The 19,563-nt window shown below is 42.4% G+C and overlaps 1 long non-coding RNA gene across 1 annotated transcript; it reads right to left on the minus strand.

The window, feature by feature from the left end:
- Nucleotide 1: 1 nt before the first annotated feature.
- On the minus strand, nucleotides 2–18,749 carry LOC137125682 (uncharacterized). The gene is made up of 3 exons (XR_010914186.1): nucleotides 18,284–18,749; nucleotides 8,682–8,798; nucleotides 2–101 (listed from the first exon to the last, which is right to left on the minus strand). It is a non-coding gene; the product is annotated as an uncharacterized lncRNA (long non-coding RNA).
- Nucleotides 18,750–19,563: the final 814 nt, after the last annotated feature.

Consider the following 19,563-nt stretch of genomic DNA (forward strand, 5'->3'; position numbering starts at 1 on the left):
GGATGAAGACTAATGGGTGGATTCAGATTAATCCGGTCTTCTGTCCCATCAACAAGAGGACATGATCTTTACAGCAGGAGGTTGTGTCAGAGAAAAGAGGCCTGAAAGAAAACAGAAAAAAAAAGGAAAACTGGTAAAGACACAGAAGGTTTAATACAAAGGAAACATTATGTGATGTTATTATTTGAACTAAACACCCTTTGGTGTTTTGCACCCTGGTGCATGAGGTTGAACAGAACAGGTTTTCCTTTAGGCTGAGGTGAAGAAGCTGGTCCAGCTATTAACTACAGTCATCTCAATGTTCTCCCTGCCGCCTCTTCACAGACGTGCATCTACAGACACTAACGGCAGCCTTCTTCTTATAGGAACAGCCAGACATGATTTCCATTACATCAACAAAGAAAGACTACAGACACTTTAAAGGAAACCGTATAAAGCTAAAATTAAAGCCAGGAAACCTTTAATATAACTGCCAGATGTTAAAAGCTTTCACATCCGTAAAAGTATTTAAAATGATAAAAGGTCAGGCAGATCATGGGGCATCGTTCTGGTGGCGTAAATATTCTTCATGCATGTGAACCTTGTCAGTTACCATACAGGCAGCATTACAGATGGTGTGATTAGCTTGTGGCATAAAGCTAAAACCTCCAAAAGTCTAACTTTATCCAATCCTAACAACATTAGGCCATGTCCCCCCCGTTCAGAGTTCACACTACACAGATTTGTTAATTGCTATGATCCAATATTCTATTTTGGTCAAGGTACTTTCTTTTTCTCTGCACGGCCTCCCTGGTACATCCTCATTACAGCATGACACACATTACAGCAGTGCGACAAAGACCAATTACACGTTACTTTTTAAATCCTTTAAACCCCTTTATGACTTTTAAAGTCAGTACAATATAACTGATTTCACTTCAATAGAATCAACTGCATTATTGGTGCACGTTGTCATGGAAATACTTCCTTAATGCTCAACTTACTCATACATAGTTCTTTTAAACAATATTTCACAATCAAACCCCGTCTCTTACTGTGAGATCCAGGGTGTTGCCCCCTGCATGGGTCTTGGATCTTCTATTGGTGATATAATTCCATGGGCTGGGTTTGGTTCGATTCCTCTGTTTTCGGGATAGTTTGTCTTAGACGTTTATTGTGAGGTGTAAGAGACTTTGTCAGGTTAACATCAATGTCTGCTTTCTGTTTGACAGTGTACGATCTGTTTCAGCATTAACACAAATTCTTCCACCTACAAATCAGCCAGTCATACTGGAAATCAGTCTTAGGTCCTTCTAGCTTTTTATAAAAGCAGCAATATTACAGTAAAAACCACCAAAACATTGAATATAATGATGACATGAAGTGGGATATATACAAAATATTAAAAACAGTAGAATTCTATACATTCACAATACAGCAATGACAGTTATAAAACACAGCATGAGGCAGCACTTTGATGAATAAACAGGATTATTAGGTCAGACACACACACACACACTTAAAACAATTTAAAACCGTATCCTCACTCAAAATAAGCACAGATAGTTGGCAGGATGCCTCGGCCCAATATCTGTGCTGCATATGCTCAGGTTAATCTACATTGGCTCGATAGGAAAGTCCATTAGAGAGCCAGCTGCCATCACTGTCCCACTAATCTACCTACCACTGATATCAACCTCTCTGAGTGAAAGAAACACATGCCTCCAATACAAACCCTAGTGTAAGAAGGAAAGTCTACAGGATCCAGAGTCCTAATAATAACTGGTGTTACACTGAGCTGGACCCACAACACTAAGAATATGTTCTAGTTTAGCAGAACCACCTGCACCCACACACTCTTAAAAACACATCGAACTAACCAGTCAAGCCTCTTTTGCTACCCCATGTGCACCAGCAGCTAGGCCACTTAAAGCTAGCACACAAGCAGTCAGCTGCCTGAATCACAAATATTTCAAAATTAGCTGTCTAAACTTTATCTTAATTAATCCAGCAGCCAATAACTACCCCATCACTGCAACAAACCAACCAGGCCTCAACATCTGCCTCCTGTTAACATGCAACCAAGGCTAAACACCAAGCTAGCCAACATGTAATGCTAAGCAGCCTGAGCCACCAAACATTTTGCTTCTTGAGTCCAGTCCACCAATTCAGTGCGTACCTTTCTCCGCCTATCACACACTAATCCACAGCCACTTCCTGGAGTCCACCGTGTTACTGTGAGTCAGCCTCAGGCTCTGCCCTTTTATACTTAACTCATAGACAGAGAAAAAAAAAAAACAACAAACCCCCCACTGCCAACCTCCCCAGAGCGGTAAGACGAGTATAAACCTAGGTAGGTTTTGTAATGAACATGTGCTCTCAAAACTCAAAGTTTGTACTGTCAGATCAATTAGAGGAAGAATAAATAAAGGCCTGGAAGCTCAGATCGGAGGAAAGCTCACCAGCACATCTACCCAGTATGTTTTGTGGCTCCACTGTGAACAAAAGTGTTCATCAACGGTTTTTCTCTGCAGCATTTGTTAGGATATTTTTGTCATCATAAAGCCGAGGTGTTTCATAAGTTAAAGTCTTCACTTTCTGTTTCCTCTGCGTTATTCTCGTGCCAGCAGGCTGTGGGTGGGACAGTGGGAGCCATTTGTTTTTAACACTTCGTTCTGGAAAGAAGCTCTTCATTCGCTTCCCACGTGCAGATGAAAGCCAAACTTAATTGGCTTCACATTCTGTCTTTTTTGACTTTTTTCAGGAAGAGGCTCAGTTTTGTGAAACCAGAAAGTTGAAAATCATCTTTCCCCACACAGATGAGCAGAGACATGTGGGGTTTTATGTATCAATGTAAAAGTAATTACAATATTAAATTCACTAAATCACAGGTTGCTTTGGACTTACTCTCGAGAGGAAGTGTCACCATGAAGTGATTAGTCAGTTATTTTTACAGTCAGTGCCCTATAGTCTAAAATTTAGGATTTCTGGGTTCCCTGAAAAATTATCAAAAATTAATCGACAAAAATGACGCCTGGGAGTATCTCATGAATAATGCCACAACTTTGGCATGAGACCAGACAAAACCACCATGATTAGATTTGGGACAGGTCAGGGTTTGGATCAGTACTTAATTAAGGTTAGAGGACGTTAGCTCTGTTGTTCCCTCTATCAGGAGGAAACTCGTAGCAGTTTACATAGTTTGGCATGATGAATTGTCCACCATGACTCTGGTAGTTAATCAGAACTTAGTGATAATGGGCTTTAATGCCTGCAGGCAGAGTATTTACATGATGTGACACTTGGTCTGTTTAAGTAAAATGTAAAGTGTGAGATCTGGTGAAACATCACTTCACATGCAGCACATCACTCTGGTTCTGATCAGTTTTAACAAGGACAGCGAGTCGACTGCAGAACGTCCGTGGAGGATTTGCTGAGTCTGCACCGTTAAACTCTCTCCTCCCATCCTTTTTAATATTTCACTGCCAGTCTTCCTCTACATTTCTATTCTGTTCAGCTCCAGTTTCTGAAGTTGTGCAGAAGAAAAACCTTCCTTTAGAGTTTTAAAATGCAGCTCGTGTGTTTCCGTCGAGCCTGGAGTGAAATTAATCCCTTAAAACCCCTGTTTATCTTCAGTTATTATTTGGAGATTAATTAGAAGTCTTTTTGAGGGGATCCATCATTGTCGTAGGGTAACGCACACACACACTCAGTGATTTGTTCTACTGTACTGTATAATGTGAGGAATAAAGTCCCAGAGTCCCTCCAGGATCCAGCTGCTGCCTCAGAAAATGAGTGAAAACTGAAAAAAGTAATTAGATTTGATGGAAACTATCACACTAACCTCGGAGGTGTCACTCTCACTGTGAAAAGTCATCAGAGGGAGCCGGCCTGAAACCTTTGAAGAGCCATCTCCGTAAAATCAAAGAAATGTAAAAAGTTTGGGGAGAGGTCTGAAACTCGACAGAGGTCAGAGCTCCGTCACTGAACTCGCTTTTCTTCTTCACTCTGTTTCAAAGTGTCAGATAAAAAGGTGTGAAAGTGTCTCTGCCACAGTTTGACTGTGAAGTAAAGAGCCGCTAACAGTGGCATTAAAGGGTCACTCCACGGATTTCACACACAAAGACATTGGTTGTGGCCTTGTTGAGATTCATTCAGACCCTCAAACTTTTGTGTTTAAATTAGTGCATTGCTGGAAATTCAGTTAAAATACAGTTTATATTTAGATTTACTTTGGTGGTGAGGTTTGGTGCCGGCGAACACGTGACAGATTATCTTAACTAGCTTCTTACCAACTTCCCCAAACACTTCTTTCTCATAAATCCTGTTTTTCAGTGAATCCTGAATGCTGCCATTCATTGTAGCACCAAAAAGGGCTTTTAATGATTCCTCATTGAAAACACACGTGATCATGGATGTGTAAAAAGAGAGCTGTGAGTTTCATCCCGTCAGATAAAGACGCTTCCTAATGCCACATTTTGACATCCTTTGGTGTATGATATTGATGCCACAGGTACCCTTTGAGGTTCCTATTGGACGCTTCAGGAGTGACACCATTTGATGCCGGGGGAACGACTCCACGTCCACAAGTTACAAGACAAATAAAATAAAAACAAATTGCTTCATACGGTGACGTCACACACCTATTTTCTAACTATCATCTGTCATGTTGTGTAACGATCATCATAAAGCGATCAACGACTCGCCCTAGAGTGGAACCTCAATTTGCTGTGGAGAAGTGTTGTGTTTTGGTGAACCTGAACCTGTTGGATCAGTGGAGATACTTTGGCGGTTTTCCCGCTCACTTCAATGCAATTTGATCACAGCAGCGTCTGCTGCACTGATGACACATTCGCTGTCAGCTCGGTTATTTGGACGCTGTCCCCCACCACTTACACCGACTCTGACTGGCTGAATAAAAAGCCTAAAACAAGCTGGACATTCTGATAAAAACCCTTGGTTGACAAATGGCGATATTACATCAGGTGCAGCATTGCCATGGCGACGGCTGCTAACTTCCATAGACTAATCCGTCGCTAGGCAGAAAGAGTCACAGACCTCAGTAACCATGGTGACCACAGCAACCACTGTGGTCACTGCAGCCCTAGCACGTGTGCACGCACAGACACACACACATACACACGCACACACACACACACACACATTAAGACTGGCTGGTGTTAAACATGTTAGTGGTAAATATTTAGTCTTACATACACACACACATTCATCTGACAAGGTTACAGAATCGCTCTGACCCTCATCACTTTACCCCTGAAGTTCATAACATGAGCTCAATCCCTGATCTTAAAAAGAAAATCAGTGTGTGGACAGACACACACACACTGTTGTGTTGGGTCAGTTCACCACCCACACTTCTGCTGCAACAGGTTGAAACTGGGAACACAGATAAGCAGAGAGGTGTGTGTTACTGTGTGTATATCCTGCTGTGTGTGTGTGTGTGTGTGTAGAGTCTGTAGCCCTCAGTCCTCTGGTCGTTCTGAGAGTTTAAACTAAACATGATGAAGCTGCCTTCAGAACAAACTGCCTGCAGAGTTCAGGCTGCAGACCGACCTGTCCGACACATCTTTTATTAAATGCTCTTTAATTTTACCAGCTCTGCTGTTTGGACTCAGACTGTGAGATGTTTCAATGTTTTTCTGCTTTGTGCAATTTTTATTTTGCTTTGTTTTCTAATTATTTATTTATTTTTTGTAATTCTAGAAGTTTTTTGGCTCAATGCAAAAAAAAATGTGCCTTATAAATAAAATTGCTTTGGCTACGAAAAGTGAAATTACAAATAAAAAAGAAATATGGTTAATTATTATAATTAGAAAAGATAAATTAACTGCTTAAACAAAAGCTACTGTGCAGATTTATGCTGCATTTCAAAAGAACACAGAAAATCAAAGTGCAGCTAGAAAACAAAACCCCTTATTGCATCTGCAGGAATTATTGTAGAAACATTGTTTGCATCTACATTATTCTGAGTTAATGTATTTTCAAAACTGTACAAACCTCAGCACACATTATTTTAAATTAAATTATGTGACAATGACAATTATTTAGAGTTGTCTTTATATATGCTCGCATACAAAATATGGAAAGCAAACAAAATGCAATATAATAAACTGCTATAAAAAAACATTGAATTTGCTGAATTATCTGTGATCACTGTGCAGACAACCCTCTGTGAATTACTGTGACACTGAAAAAAGTTAAACTATTAAAGGTTTTCAGCTATTATTACGTCACACTGAATCTAAAAATATGTGCATCACGTCTGCTCAGATTTGTAGCTACAGCATATTGTTCACTATGGTTTTAAAACTGCATGTTCCCGCGACTCCTCTATGAAGTAAACACAACATTAAAATCAACGTTGTTTCTATATGTTGCATAAGATGTTAACCGGGGCTGGAGGTGGAGAGAAGACACGCTGAGGAGTCCTGATGCTGTGGGAGGCGGAGTGGAGGAGTGAGAGTGGGAGACGGAGGAGGAGGATGTCAGTCTGTGTGGGAGACAAAGAGGAAAGCTTCTGCAGAGCTGGGAGACTTAAATGTGTCTCCACTATCTCCTAAAATCTGATGCTCCAGATAAAGCTTTTGATTTAACCTCCCTCTCAGACTGAATCTCCTCTTTGATTAGAAACACTGTGGAAAAATTAAGGACAATCTATCTCACAGTTTTTCAGGTGAATCATTGTTTGTGTGTCTGCAATTTACTACAACGAGGGAATTAAAACAACCTGCGACTGATTATTTACAAAATAAATGCTCCTGAACTGTTGTGCAACACTAAAGATATTCCAAAGTTTTAAAATGTAGAAACCCCGAGCTGGTTATGAGTCACACCCACAGGTGGGATTTGTTAGTGACCTGTAAGTGACCTTACTCTGTAACTACAGAGTAACGGTCAGATTTATTTACAGCCTGGACATTTTCAGCACAGAGACGATAAATCTGGGTCATTTCCTGTCAGTGACATTTACCGTCCTCATATTTTTCACTTTTCGTGCAAATAAAACTTTATCCACATTTCTGACACAGTTCAGCTACAGCTGCTGAAAGAGAATCACATCAGATCCTAACATCCCACTGAACCACTGCTGATTCCTACAATTTTATTCAAACTGGGATAAAAGCTGATCCCATTGCTCTGCAACTTGTTCAGTTAATTAAGTCTGGTTGTAGCAAATAGGTCAGAAAACAAGCGTCCAGTTGTAGCAGAGCATTTGCTGTAGCTCACGACTCCACACTGTTCATTTAAACATGTCACAAACATGAACTAAATCATTTAAATCCGTCTTAAACTGAACTTGGTCAACACAGCTCAGAACTACACCGCCAAAATAAAACACATTAAACCTACACATGAGGCAGCTGTGATGTTACACACTGCAAGTGTGTGTGTGTGTGTGTGTGTGTGTATGAGTTGTAACATGTAGTGAGTTGGTGCTGCAGCACAAACAGGAAGCAGAGGGTTTTTACCTGCTGCAGCAGCTGATTCACATGCAAACAGCAGCAGCCTGGTTCTGATCCTCCAACCAAACCCTCAGTACTGCCTCAGGCTAAGCACTCACTCACTCTGTGTGTGTGTGTGTGTGTGTTGCTCTCTGCAGGTAAACATTTGATTCAGGCATCGACGCCGTCAGATGTCGAACATCCTCGAGAGAGCAGCTGAAGACGAGCTGGTACAGTTTGATCTCAGAGTTTCAGCTCCGCTCTCTCTCCTCCACACTTTTCTACATTAGGAGATAAAACTGATTCTTCTGTGGCTGCGTCTGACACAAACACACTCAGAAACGTCTGCAGCTCCAGATTGTGATGAGATGATAAAGATGATGAATAGTTGTTGTTGTTGTGTGAGGACAGACGTGACTGTTGCTGTATTTTCTACCTCCTCACATCAGCAGCTGTCTTTTAACGTTGGCTCAGTCTTAATTGTGTCTGCTGCCTCCTCTGAGTTTCTGTCACCTTATTGGTCTCTAGCTGCTGCCTTTTTCACTGATCTTACAGTGATTATTCATCATTTGTGAAGACGTCTCACATTAAACGTGCATTACAGTTCCTGTTGCTGGCAGGCTTTTAATGTGAAAAGCGGCAGGAAGTGTTAAATAGTAGCTTAATAACAACTGTGAATATAACACGTAATTAATGTATTGATCTTTAATGGTTGGTGTGATTAAAAAAAGAGCCTTGAGGGGGATCAGGAGATAGCGGGGGCCCTGCTGTGCTGTCTAAGTCGTGAACTCCACAGTGTTTTTAAATTATTTAAAGCTCATGGAAAGCAAGCGATGTGTCATGTCACACCAGGGACAGCTGAGCTAAAGCTAACACCTGTCCAGAGCTAATGTGATGTGGCAAACAGAGCAGTACAGAGAATATGTGACTTGATCTATGTTATATGTTACATTGCAGCAGGAGCAGGGTGATGGAGCCAGAGTCTGGCCTGTTGTGTGACTTAAAATATAAACTGAATATTTATGAAAAGGAGTCAAAAAAGGTCAAAATCACCAGCTCTTTGGTTTAATAAGAGTTTTTTGGGCTTTGATTTAGTTTTATTAATGATTTTTTTCTGGTGTTTTCAATCACTGAAACAAACCTACAACTGGCAGCAGGAAAAATAATGAAAGCATCTGAGGCAAAGGTTGATGCGACAGGACGTTTAAATTCTGAGGGGAACATCAGCAACAGCAGAACCTTAAAACAGACAATACAGGTGTTTTCCAGGAACTTAAATCCAGATAATTTACAGCTTTTCCAGAGCCTTTCAATGACATCCAGCAGCTGGATCAGGACCTTGAGGCCTCTGACACACTAAAAGATAAAACCAGAGTCTGGATCAATGAGAGTTTCTGCCTTAAGGCTCTGAAGACCGAAGACCAAACACACACACAACCACCTGGATTAATACTCACTGGTTTTCAGGGGTCATTAAAAGTCTATGACTCCTGTGGATCGATCAGGTTTTTATGGTTTTAACTGGAAAATGTGTCAGTAAACACAACCAAGGGTCCAACACCCTTGGATTTAAAGACCTTTTCTGGTCTGGTGCCTGCATCTCTATGATCTCGTTCCACAGCTTCTCTGTTGATTAAGGTCTGAGCTAATTGTCCTGCTGCATCACCTGCTTCTACTGAGCAACTCCAGGTTCACCTCCTCCTGACTCCTGTTAGCCGTGGGTTCACACACACAGTTTGAACCCTGCGCTCAGTGTGAACAGGAACCATCCCAAGAGTCGATGTCACAGTTTGCTGCTGTTTGATTTTCCATTTCGGGAAGAAACTGAGACGTGATTCAAAACAAGAAACAAAACTCTGGATTCTTCATGCTGTCAGTTTACTGCTCTGCTGTTTCCACACAGCTGGAAGGTGTGTGTGTGTGTGTGTGTGTCCTGCTTTCATGCAAGACAGAATTCAATTAAGAAATGATGTAGTTCCACAGGGTCTCAGTTTGGATTTGACAGCAGAGCAATGATGGTGTTTTATTCATGCAAATCAATTCACTTTTCATCACACACACACATACTCCATCCAGCTAAACATGACACCCAGTTGTCTCCCATATGAAAAATCATAAATCCAAAATGTTCACATTTAAATGAATGTAAAAATAAAACATTAAATGTTGCCACAGAGATGCATGCTGGGGAAACAAAGTGATGTGGTGAACTGATGCCTGACAGGGGTTAGGTTTAATAAAACTCCTGTTGCAGTATCAGACTCCATCGTTAGCACTGGGTGTCAGCACACAGCCGAGAGCTGCCAGGATTAGATGATCAGCACGAAGAAAAATCTACTTTGATCATTTGCTTCCAATCAGCATTTGTCATTTTCGAAGCAAAACTGATGAATATTTTCCAATTTTCCTCGCAGTGACCTGAACATTTCTGAGCGTTGGGCTCTGATAAGAGCCTTAAAACAAATTAGCTCTCAGTCTTTCATCCAAAAGAGGAAACTTATCATTTGATCTTTGTGTCCTCGTGACAGAGAGACACTCATTCATTCTGCATTTACAAAAAAACCCACTTTGTCTTTTGTGTAGAAAATCCTCTTTACAACAATGTGTGTCATCCTTTGGACAAGATACAGTGAGGCTTTTGTCTTTTCAGACAGGACATGTCCACGGAGACAACACGAACAAACATGGAGCAGAGTGAAGGTGAGACAGAGAGGACAAGTCCAGTATCTAATGCATTAGTGTAGAAGAAAGTTTAAAGAAAAAGTTCTGTATGCAGACAGGAGAGAATAGCTGCAGATGGACTGATCTCCCAGTCCTGGTTAGGAAAACATGAGGAGGTCCAACACCAGCACTGCACCGAGCTGGCTGAGTAACACACACACACACCACAGTAGTAACTTTATGATCTTTATCACATCACAAACAGAAAGGTTATTGAGCAGAGACAGTCCTTAGTGAGACACTGAGACACTTTTGTGTAGAAAACCTGTGTGTGTGTGCTGTACACTTCTCTGTGTGCATTTGCTCTTCCTGACCTCTGATGTATGAATATATGTGTTCTCACATCTTTACTGAGCGGATCTGACTCTTTATTTCCTACTGAATCCTTAAACTGAGGTTCAACATTATGTTTTTAAGGCGCTAAGAAAAAAATCAGTGTGACGCTGATCTGCATCATGGGAAGTAATTTGTAAACACAGTGTTTGGGATGAAGAGCACGACATAAAGTGTCTTTCACTGTTTTTTAACAAATTCTGATCTTTTGTAGTTTCTATTATTGGTTTAGTTTTAAACTGAAAACAAGGTGATGTCATCAAGAGAAAGTGAAGGAGAATAATGATGCAGGTGACACTGTCCATCCACTCTGCTCAGTTACACTCCTCTACACTCTGCACAGCTCGGCAGGTTTCAGTAAGCAGAACCTGCTGATCAAACAGAAAACGTTAGAAGAGTGAGCGTCTCTCCAAAACTAACAAATCAGTAAAGTTTCATTCTGTAGCTGTGTCGACAATAAACAGGATGTTTTTGTGTTTTTCTGTGTGAGCACTCGCACATCTGACGGCTTCACTTAGAGCAGGACAAAGCCACATCTCTCCGCCCACCAAAGTGGTTCTCCTGAAGTAAGATCCATGGGTCAGAACCACACCTGTAGAGCCTGAGCTCCACACTAACACACTGCAGCTGATCCAAACCACTGAAACACAAACTCACTGCAGCCACAGAGAAGCAACAAAGAGACAAAAGTCAGTCAGTGAAGCAGGAAACAAACTGATTTCACTGCTAAACATCTGAGAACAGGAGGCGACATCTCAGCCTAAAGATGCTGCTAGTGAGGTGACAGATCCCCCTCCACCTCCTGCACCCACACCCACACACACACTGTCACACCAACTGCTTCTAGTAAAGCATCATGTGGCTGCTCAGTATCACTCCATAACACCACAGGCTGATTAGCACATAACACACACCAGTGTGTGTGTGTATGTGCGTGAGTGTGGATTAGTGAGTGTGTGGCACCAAATCGTCGACACGTGAACTCTCCTGGTCTCCGTCGGGAAAAGTGGGATTTATCTCTGTCTGCTTGTGACAGACGACAGCTAAACGCTGTGGAGGTGCGAGCGCCGGCTCCGGATCATCGAGAGGAGCTCAGAGAAACACGAGGCGTCACTTTGTCTTGAGCTGATCCAGGCTCAGGCGTCTCAGGTGTGGAAACACTTTAACCAGCAGTTCACAGCAAACTGCATCAATGCGGCTGATAACGAGTTCAGATCGAACATGAATAACTGAGACAGGGATGGTTTCATCTACTTCAGTGTTGGTGTTTTTCCTGTGACTCAAAAACAGGATTGTCTCATTTTTTATCTTTTATAAAACAAATCACAGCATTAATGAACATATTTGTCAACTGTGAAAATCATTTTTGGTTACACATCCAAAACCCCAAGCTGCAGTTTCCGAGAACTAGAAACAGCCCCAATCTGGACCAAATCTGAAACAGACTGAACTATGAATCAACCACTGAAACAAAAGGTGCAGAAGGTCACACTGAAGAGCGACATGGACCCCAAACCTCTCCGGCTGTCCCTCAGCATCGAAGCTGGTTCCTGAACCAGAGTCCAGACTCAGGTTCTGACCAGGTTTAAGTCTGATCCGTGAAAACTGAGCTGATGAGACAGTCAGAGTCAGACCGGAACACATTTACTCGTAGTATAGTTGTGAGACACCCACACACAACCACACACACCCACACACACACTGAATTTCAGTTTCAGAACTAAATGTCAACCCCCCTCAAACCCCAACCTGAACTCTGAATCAGAAGCTGTGAGGGCTGGACAACACACACACACACACACACACAGAGTCATCTGTTAAACAGATTGTAGCTCAGCGCCACTCGTCCACCGTCCTGCAGAGACAGTATCTGTGTATAATCTTCACTATCATCCAGTTTACATAACTCTTAGCTACTGACTACACTTAACATTACATCATGTGTGTGTGTGTGTGTGTGGATTTATGTGCATTACATCAAATGTCCTCACTTCTGTAGAAAGAGCAGCATGTGTGTGTGTGGCGTCCAGCCGGCGCCGGGTGACTCACATCGGTCTGACAGCAACACTGATCAATTACAGCCAGAGACGACCACAGATCAATGACCATTACTAACTGCCTCGCTTTGTGTGTGTGTGTTCACACACTCACTTCTTACTCTAAACTGTGTGTTTCCACTTCCTGCTCTGTTACACTGCATGGACACGTTTAACCAGGTGAAGCAGCTTTTGTCCACGTGTGAGGGGTGAGGTCACTTCCTGTTTCAGCTGCAGAGTTTGAAGGAGGTGAGTACAGACAACCTGACAGTCTGTGTGTGTGTGTGTGTGTGTGTGTGTGTGTGTGATGTAAACTTTACAGCTATGACACATTTATTTGCAGCATCATAACTTCAGAAGTCTGATCTGAGGGACTGTGGACAAACTGCAGGGAGACGATTGTCCTGCTCAGCTTCAGCTCCTCGTCAGCACGCGGTCGAAATGATCCTCATCTTTTTATTCACTTTCAACAACCTGGAACAAGTGAACTTCTGAAAACTATCGATGATGAATAGAACAATTCAACAGTAACAAGCCTGAATAAAATGCTGAACAGAATAAATGGTTTCAGAGTCAAACATTTGCTTGACAGTCGTGGTCGTGCGTGCTCCTTAGCCCCTCCGTTGTCCACAGTCGGGACTGACGTCATGGTTTTTGGCTCAGCCTTTCCCCATCATCTGTATCGTGATTTTCTTTTCACGGGGAGGGATCATCACCATATGGCACGAGTCAGGGGGTGGTGATTACTTTGCCTCCAATATTACATGCAGGTCTGTTGGCTATTAGAGATGATGGCTGGACACAGTTTGCAGACTCTGCTACCACCCAGACGACTGTGGCCGGCTCCACTCTGTTTTAATGGAGACAGATGTAAAGATAAATATGTCCTCGCTGTCTCGATGTTTCTGTCAGAACCAGTTCAGACAGCTGCTGCCCAGGTGCTGCTCAGGTGACTTAGCAGGCAAAACCAATCAGAAGACAGAAAAATCTATCAACCTCTGAGCGCAGAAAGTGATCTTTGAGCGTGAACAAAGCATATTCCTGCTCGACCGACGTGACCGATGTGTTCGTCATACTGATCAGTGGTGACTCATGTCAGCTTGAGAAAAACTAACCAATGAAAAATAAAAAAACAAGTTTGTGGTGTCGTGGTTCTTTCTGTCTACTGACCAATCAGTTTACCTGCCTGTCTGTCCAGACTCAGATTCCGATCAGTTCATCCGTGAGTCCCAAGTGAACATTACATTATTATTATTTTACTTTTAAACTCAGACAAAACTGAAGTCATAGTATTTGGGCCCAAAAATCTCAGAGATATGATGTCCAACCATATTGTTACCCTAGATGGCATAAGTCTGGCCTCCAGTACTACTGCAAGGAACCTTGGAGTTATTTTTGATCAGGATCTGTCCTTTAAGTCACATATAAAACAAATCTCTAGAACAGCCTTCTTCCACCTACGGAACATTGCCAAAATTAGGAGCATACTGTCTCAAAGTGATGCCGAAAAACTGGTCCATGCATTTGTTACTTCTAGGTTGGACTACTGTAATTCCCTACTTTCAGGATGCCCCAGTAACTCCCTAAAGAGCCTGCAATTAATCCAAAATGCTGCAGCAAGAGTGCTGACTGGAACTAGCAAGAGAGATCATATTTCACCTTCACTAGCTTCTCTCCATTGGCTTCCCATTAAATGTAGAATAGAATTTAAAACCCTGCTTCTTACATATAAAGCTCTGAATGGTCAGGCTCCATCATATATAGAAGATCTCATAGCACCATATCATCCCAGTAGACCACTTCGCTCTCAGAATGCAGGCCTACTTGTGGTTCTCAGAATTTCCAAAGGTAGAATGGGAGGTAAAGCCTTTAGCTATCAAGCTCCTCTCTTGTGGAACCAGCTCCCAGTTCAGATTCGGGAAGCAGACACCCTCTCTACTTTTAAGTCTAGGCTTAAAACCTTCCTTTTTAATAAAGCATATAGTTAGTTATAGTTATGCTGCCATAGGCTTAGACTGCTGGGGGACCCACCCCCCAATGCACTGAGCTCCTTTCCTCCTCTTGACCATCTCTCCTCTCCTCTCACCCCGCAATTGTCACCACTGTATGTCATTAACTCTGTGTGTTCTCTCCCGTAGTTGTCTTTGTCCTCCTCTGTCCCCCTCTCTCTGTCCCTTTCTGCAGGTGTCCCCCGGCTTTGAAGCTGTGTGTCTTCCAGCGTGCAGCTACTGGTCCTACCAATCTGCCCGATGTTTTGTTGTTGCTTTTTGTTGCTCTGTTCTTTTCTCTCTCCCCTTTCCACTCACCCCAACCGGTCGAGGCAGATGGCCGTCCACCCTGAGCCTGGTTCTGCTGGAGGTTTCTTCCATTAAAGGGAGTTTTTCCTCTCCACTGTTGCCTATGGCTTGCTCCAGGGGGAATTGTTGGGTTCTCTTTATATATCTTTATAATCTTGACTTTATTCTGTAAAGTGCCCTGAGATGACTTTGTTGTGAATTGGCGCTATATAAATAAAGTTGAATTGAAAAATTGAATTGAACATTAGAAATCGATGTGAATGAACCTTTGATCACTAAAATCTAATCAGCTTATCCATGAGTCCATGTAGATGTTGGTGCCAGAAAATAAGACCACTGCCTTGAGTGAACGGAATAGATGTAAGGTCACAGAGACCACTAAAATCTAATCAGTTTATCTTTGTGTCTCTGACCAAAGCTCTCACAATCATGGAGACATGAGAAGACAAAAAAGAGTTACCCTCTGAATGTCTGAACTACATGTGAAAATCCATAAATTCTGAAGCACAGTGATGAGGACATTTCCTCCCCTGAGTTAACGTGGCAACAAACTCATCATTTAAAAATCAAATCTAAAGAGAAATAACCTGCATTTGAAGCATAACCAGTGCACAACACAGCTCGATCCAGTGGACATTTAGTGACGTCATGTTTTCCGTGTGAATGTTAATCAGCCTAATCACATGTGAACAAACACTGTGTCCTGACAGTAAACACATCGATCTGAACAGCAGCAACACAACCTTTGTCCATTTCCTAACGAGAGTGAGTGATTGTTGCCACGGTGATGTCTGACAGCTTGTCAATAAGTCCCTTCAGCAGGTAGACTGAGGGTGGGGAGACCATCCCTGGCCACAGGGGACAGAGAGAGCGAGGGGAGGACACGGACGTGTTGATCCTTCTGCAGTTTGAGAGCAAACTGAACTCAGATAAACGTGTCTGCAGAGGCCCTGTCCCCTTCACAGTGTCAAATACTTAAAAACAGTATCAAATGGAAGCAGAATGAACTCTTAGCAGCTCGTTTTCATTGTGTAGCCATGGATACAGAGACAGGGGTCACCTGATCACTGTGAAACTAAAGACAACTTTAAAATGTGTGGACTCTTAGGCAGGTTCTGCACACAGAGGTTAATCGTACATGAACGGCAGCCATTTTTACTCTTTGTTATTTTAGAAAAGGTAAACAAGCTGAATCCACTTTGGTCAAATGCTATTTGCAGTGTAACCATGGAAACAGACACGGATTCAGTGGTTCACACTGAGACATTAAGGCAGAGTCTCATGACGACTTCTTGTTCTCTGTTTCCTAAGAATTCGTTAGACTGTTTCCCTTTTGTCTCCGTCTCCACACGTCCCTCCCTTTATTTCATCTATGTGCTGATGAGATCCTTCTGATAACAGGAAGTGATGGACTGTCTCCACATCCCTTCCTCCTCCCATCCTTCTTCTTCTCCACCTCTGGTTTAGCTCACTCATAGTTTTCTGTGTTGAAATATGGTTTTGGCTCCTGGGTTGATTCAATCTGTCATCAAGTTGGCTGCTTGTCTCCACTGTGTCTCTTAATGGCTGCTTTGCGGTCGTATTGTGTGTCTCTGAAGTCGTTTGCAGTCTTTCATAGTCTCTCTTAGGTCAGCTGTGGTAATTTTGAGTCCCTTTAGGTCAATTTACATTTGTTTTTGGTTGATTTTGTCTCTGTGCTAATTTTAAGTCTCTACATTTATAATAACAGTGGACTTATTTCAGTCTCTTTGTGTCTCTCTGAGGATATTTCTGTCTCTCTATAGTTTCCAATCTGTCAGACTGTGTGATTAAAAATAACCTTCACACGCAGAGTGGATCTAAGTATAAGTGAAGGTGGATATAAATACTCTGACGGCTCCTCTCTCTTTTTCCTTTCTTTCCTCCATCCTAGGTCCACGCTGAGCACGTTGAGTCCACGCCGGGACAGTTTTTGGATGAAATGTGTCGACAGATTTAGCGCCGTTGCAGTTTCCTCCTGTTTACGGTCACCATGCTTTAACACCTTCACCTGCGATGCCGTCGTCTCCACACAATCGCACACTTCTGCAGGACACACAGTCAGATCTGGATCAGGTGATAAAACCTGGACTTGTGTTGCAGGAGGATCACGTCTGTCTGTTTCCCAAGCTGCTGATTCACTAAGTTTAAGGAAAAACCTGCTTTTTCCTACAGAAAGAAAACATCATTGTCCCTGTCCTCAGCTTGTCTGTCCCTCACCTTACAGCCATTTTTTTCTCCTCTGCCTCACTCTATCTTCCACTCTTCTGTCTCAGCTTTTCACTGTTGTAAGGATCATAATGTTTTATTTCATCCGGCTGTTTATAGGACATAAACGACGGTATTACACAACTTCCCCGTGGGATCAATAAAGTTATTTGAATCTTTTGTCTTTATCTGAAACACTTCACAGAGCTGTTGTTACATACAGTACATCTTATTGTATGTGTCAGTAGTCGTAAAAGCTGCTGCAGAGACGTGAACTCATTCCATCTGTTCCTGTGGTCACATAAGCTTCATTACTGAGAGCTGATGAATATGCAGATGATGAGCTTTAATATTTTATCATATGTACTGAGAATTGTCTCTATTGTCTTACAGGCCAATAAACATCATATTACACTCTGTGAAACACAGTAATGTGATTAATAGCAGGTATGTGATCAGAACCCAGGATGACACATAAACATCACAGTTTACTTTCTGCATCGAGGGACAGATACTCACTTTAGACTTTTTGGTGTAAATGATTTTAAATGAAACATTCTCAACATGTCTCCTTGAACTGCAGCTGCTGTCTATAAGATTCAAAGACTCATGGTTCAGTCTGCAGGTCCACAAACCTTTAAAAACCTTTGACCATCACACAGTAATAATTTCACTCCTGTTTTATGGACAAAAACCTGAATGATGATGAGACCATGATACGATATGACCAAGGATTATTCAGCAGGTGCGTGCATTGATTGACGTAAATCACAGTTCTGTCTGAGCTGTGTGTAGAAATAATCCCTCAAACTGTCATGAATCAGTAAACACGACCTGGACCAAATAGAAAATCTGTTCATTGAAGGTTCATATGTGATTTTACATAACATCAGAGTCTCAACAGGACAAAGACGTATTTTTAAGCAGCGTTACTGTCTGCAACAGGCTACAAAAGGATATTTCAGACCTGTGTGACTACGAGGCCTGTTGTGCACAAACTAAAATCCCGGATTTTTCACACTTTGAGCCCCACAGAGACTCTGATTGCAGACCATATGTCCTGGGGCCACAAACATGAAGCCACCAGAGTTTCCTGCGTTTTGGAGACGCCATCACACGCCCGTCACACGCCACAGCTCACCTCCCTGCACTACCCTGAACCCTGACAGTCTGGACCCACAGGACCCCTGACAGACGTGAAATTTAAAAAAGGTAAGTTGGGACTCACCCTGCAGCAGTAGCCGCGGCGTGAGGGGGTGGAGGGGGCGGTGGTCTCAGCGTCGGGGTCACCACTTGCACTCCGACACAGCCGAGCACTGAAGCAACACTTTCTTGGAAGAACAAGTTCTCAGCATCCTCTCAGCCTCGGTTTCCTCTCCACAGGTGGAGGCAGGAACAGTCGTCAGCGGCAGGATCCGGACTCTTGATTCTTCTGTTGGTTTTATTTTGGCGAGGCAGCGCGTCTTCCTCTGCTGCTCTGCTCGCGCCGCGCCTTCTCTCTCCCCTCTCTCTGCCTTCGACAACAACTGCGAGGAGGATGCTGGCTGGTGCTGGCTGTGTCTCGTCGCCCGTGGCAACCAGTTGCTATAGCGATGGACCAGAGCTCATTGGGAGACGGAGGTGATGATGGAGATGTGGGGAGACCTATGAAGAGGATGGAGAGAGGCCGGGTGTGTTTACATGGAACTGGTCAACTGAAGTGTGTGTGTAAGTGTGTGTGTGTGTGTGTGTGTGTGTGTGTATCTTTATTAAGATGTGAGAAACTGAAGTAAACACAAAAAGTACAAAATGTTTATCAGTGTGATAATATGTGCATTTTCTGCTACTACATACTTTAGTTACTTCTCTAAATACAGTATAATATCCAGACATTATCAGCAGTACATAAAATACTTAAATATATTTGAATAAAAAGCTCCATCTTTACAGCTGCGACATTAAATGAATTAAACAAAACCCGATTTCGGGAGAAACTTTATATATGAGGAACAAATCTGGACAAGACAAGTTCAGCAGTGTTTAAATACTTGTTTTTTTTTAGCTTTCTTTTCTGCAGTACTGGGGCATGTTTTGTGTCTTTCTCTACAAATCTATCAGACTTTATGCTGAGTATGTTCATATTTCAATAACAGGCAAGTTGCACTGACTCACTTGAAGTGGGACATTTTATTTTTCATTTTATCTGCCACAGAAGTTTGAATGATTGTAAAACTAAACTTTTCTGGTGAACAAACTGTTGTTAGATGAGCTCACATAGTGTTACAGACACACACACACACACACACACACACACGGATCTACAGTTTCTGACTTGGAACAAGTTGAATTGTTTTTGTTTTGTTGCTTTGTCTAAAAGAACAGAAGACATGTGAGTGTAATCACTGCAAACCTGGAATTATCCCAAACAAATACACTGGAGTGGCTGTGTGTGTGTGTGTGTGTGTGTGTGTGTGTGTGTGTGTGTCACAGCTGCACTGACAGACAGCTGTGTTATTACAGGATGTTCAT

This window comes from Channa argus, chromosome 1 (genome assembly GCF_033026475.1).
Source record: "Channa argus isolate prfri chromosome 1, Channa argus male v1.0, whole genome shotgun sequence".
In the NCBI taxonomy this organism is placed as follows: domain Eukaryota; kingdom Metazoa; phylum Chordata; class Actinopteri; order Anabantiformes; family Channidae; genus Channa; species Channa argus.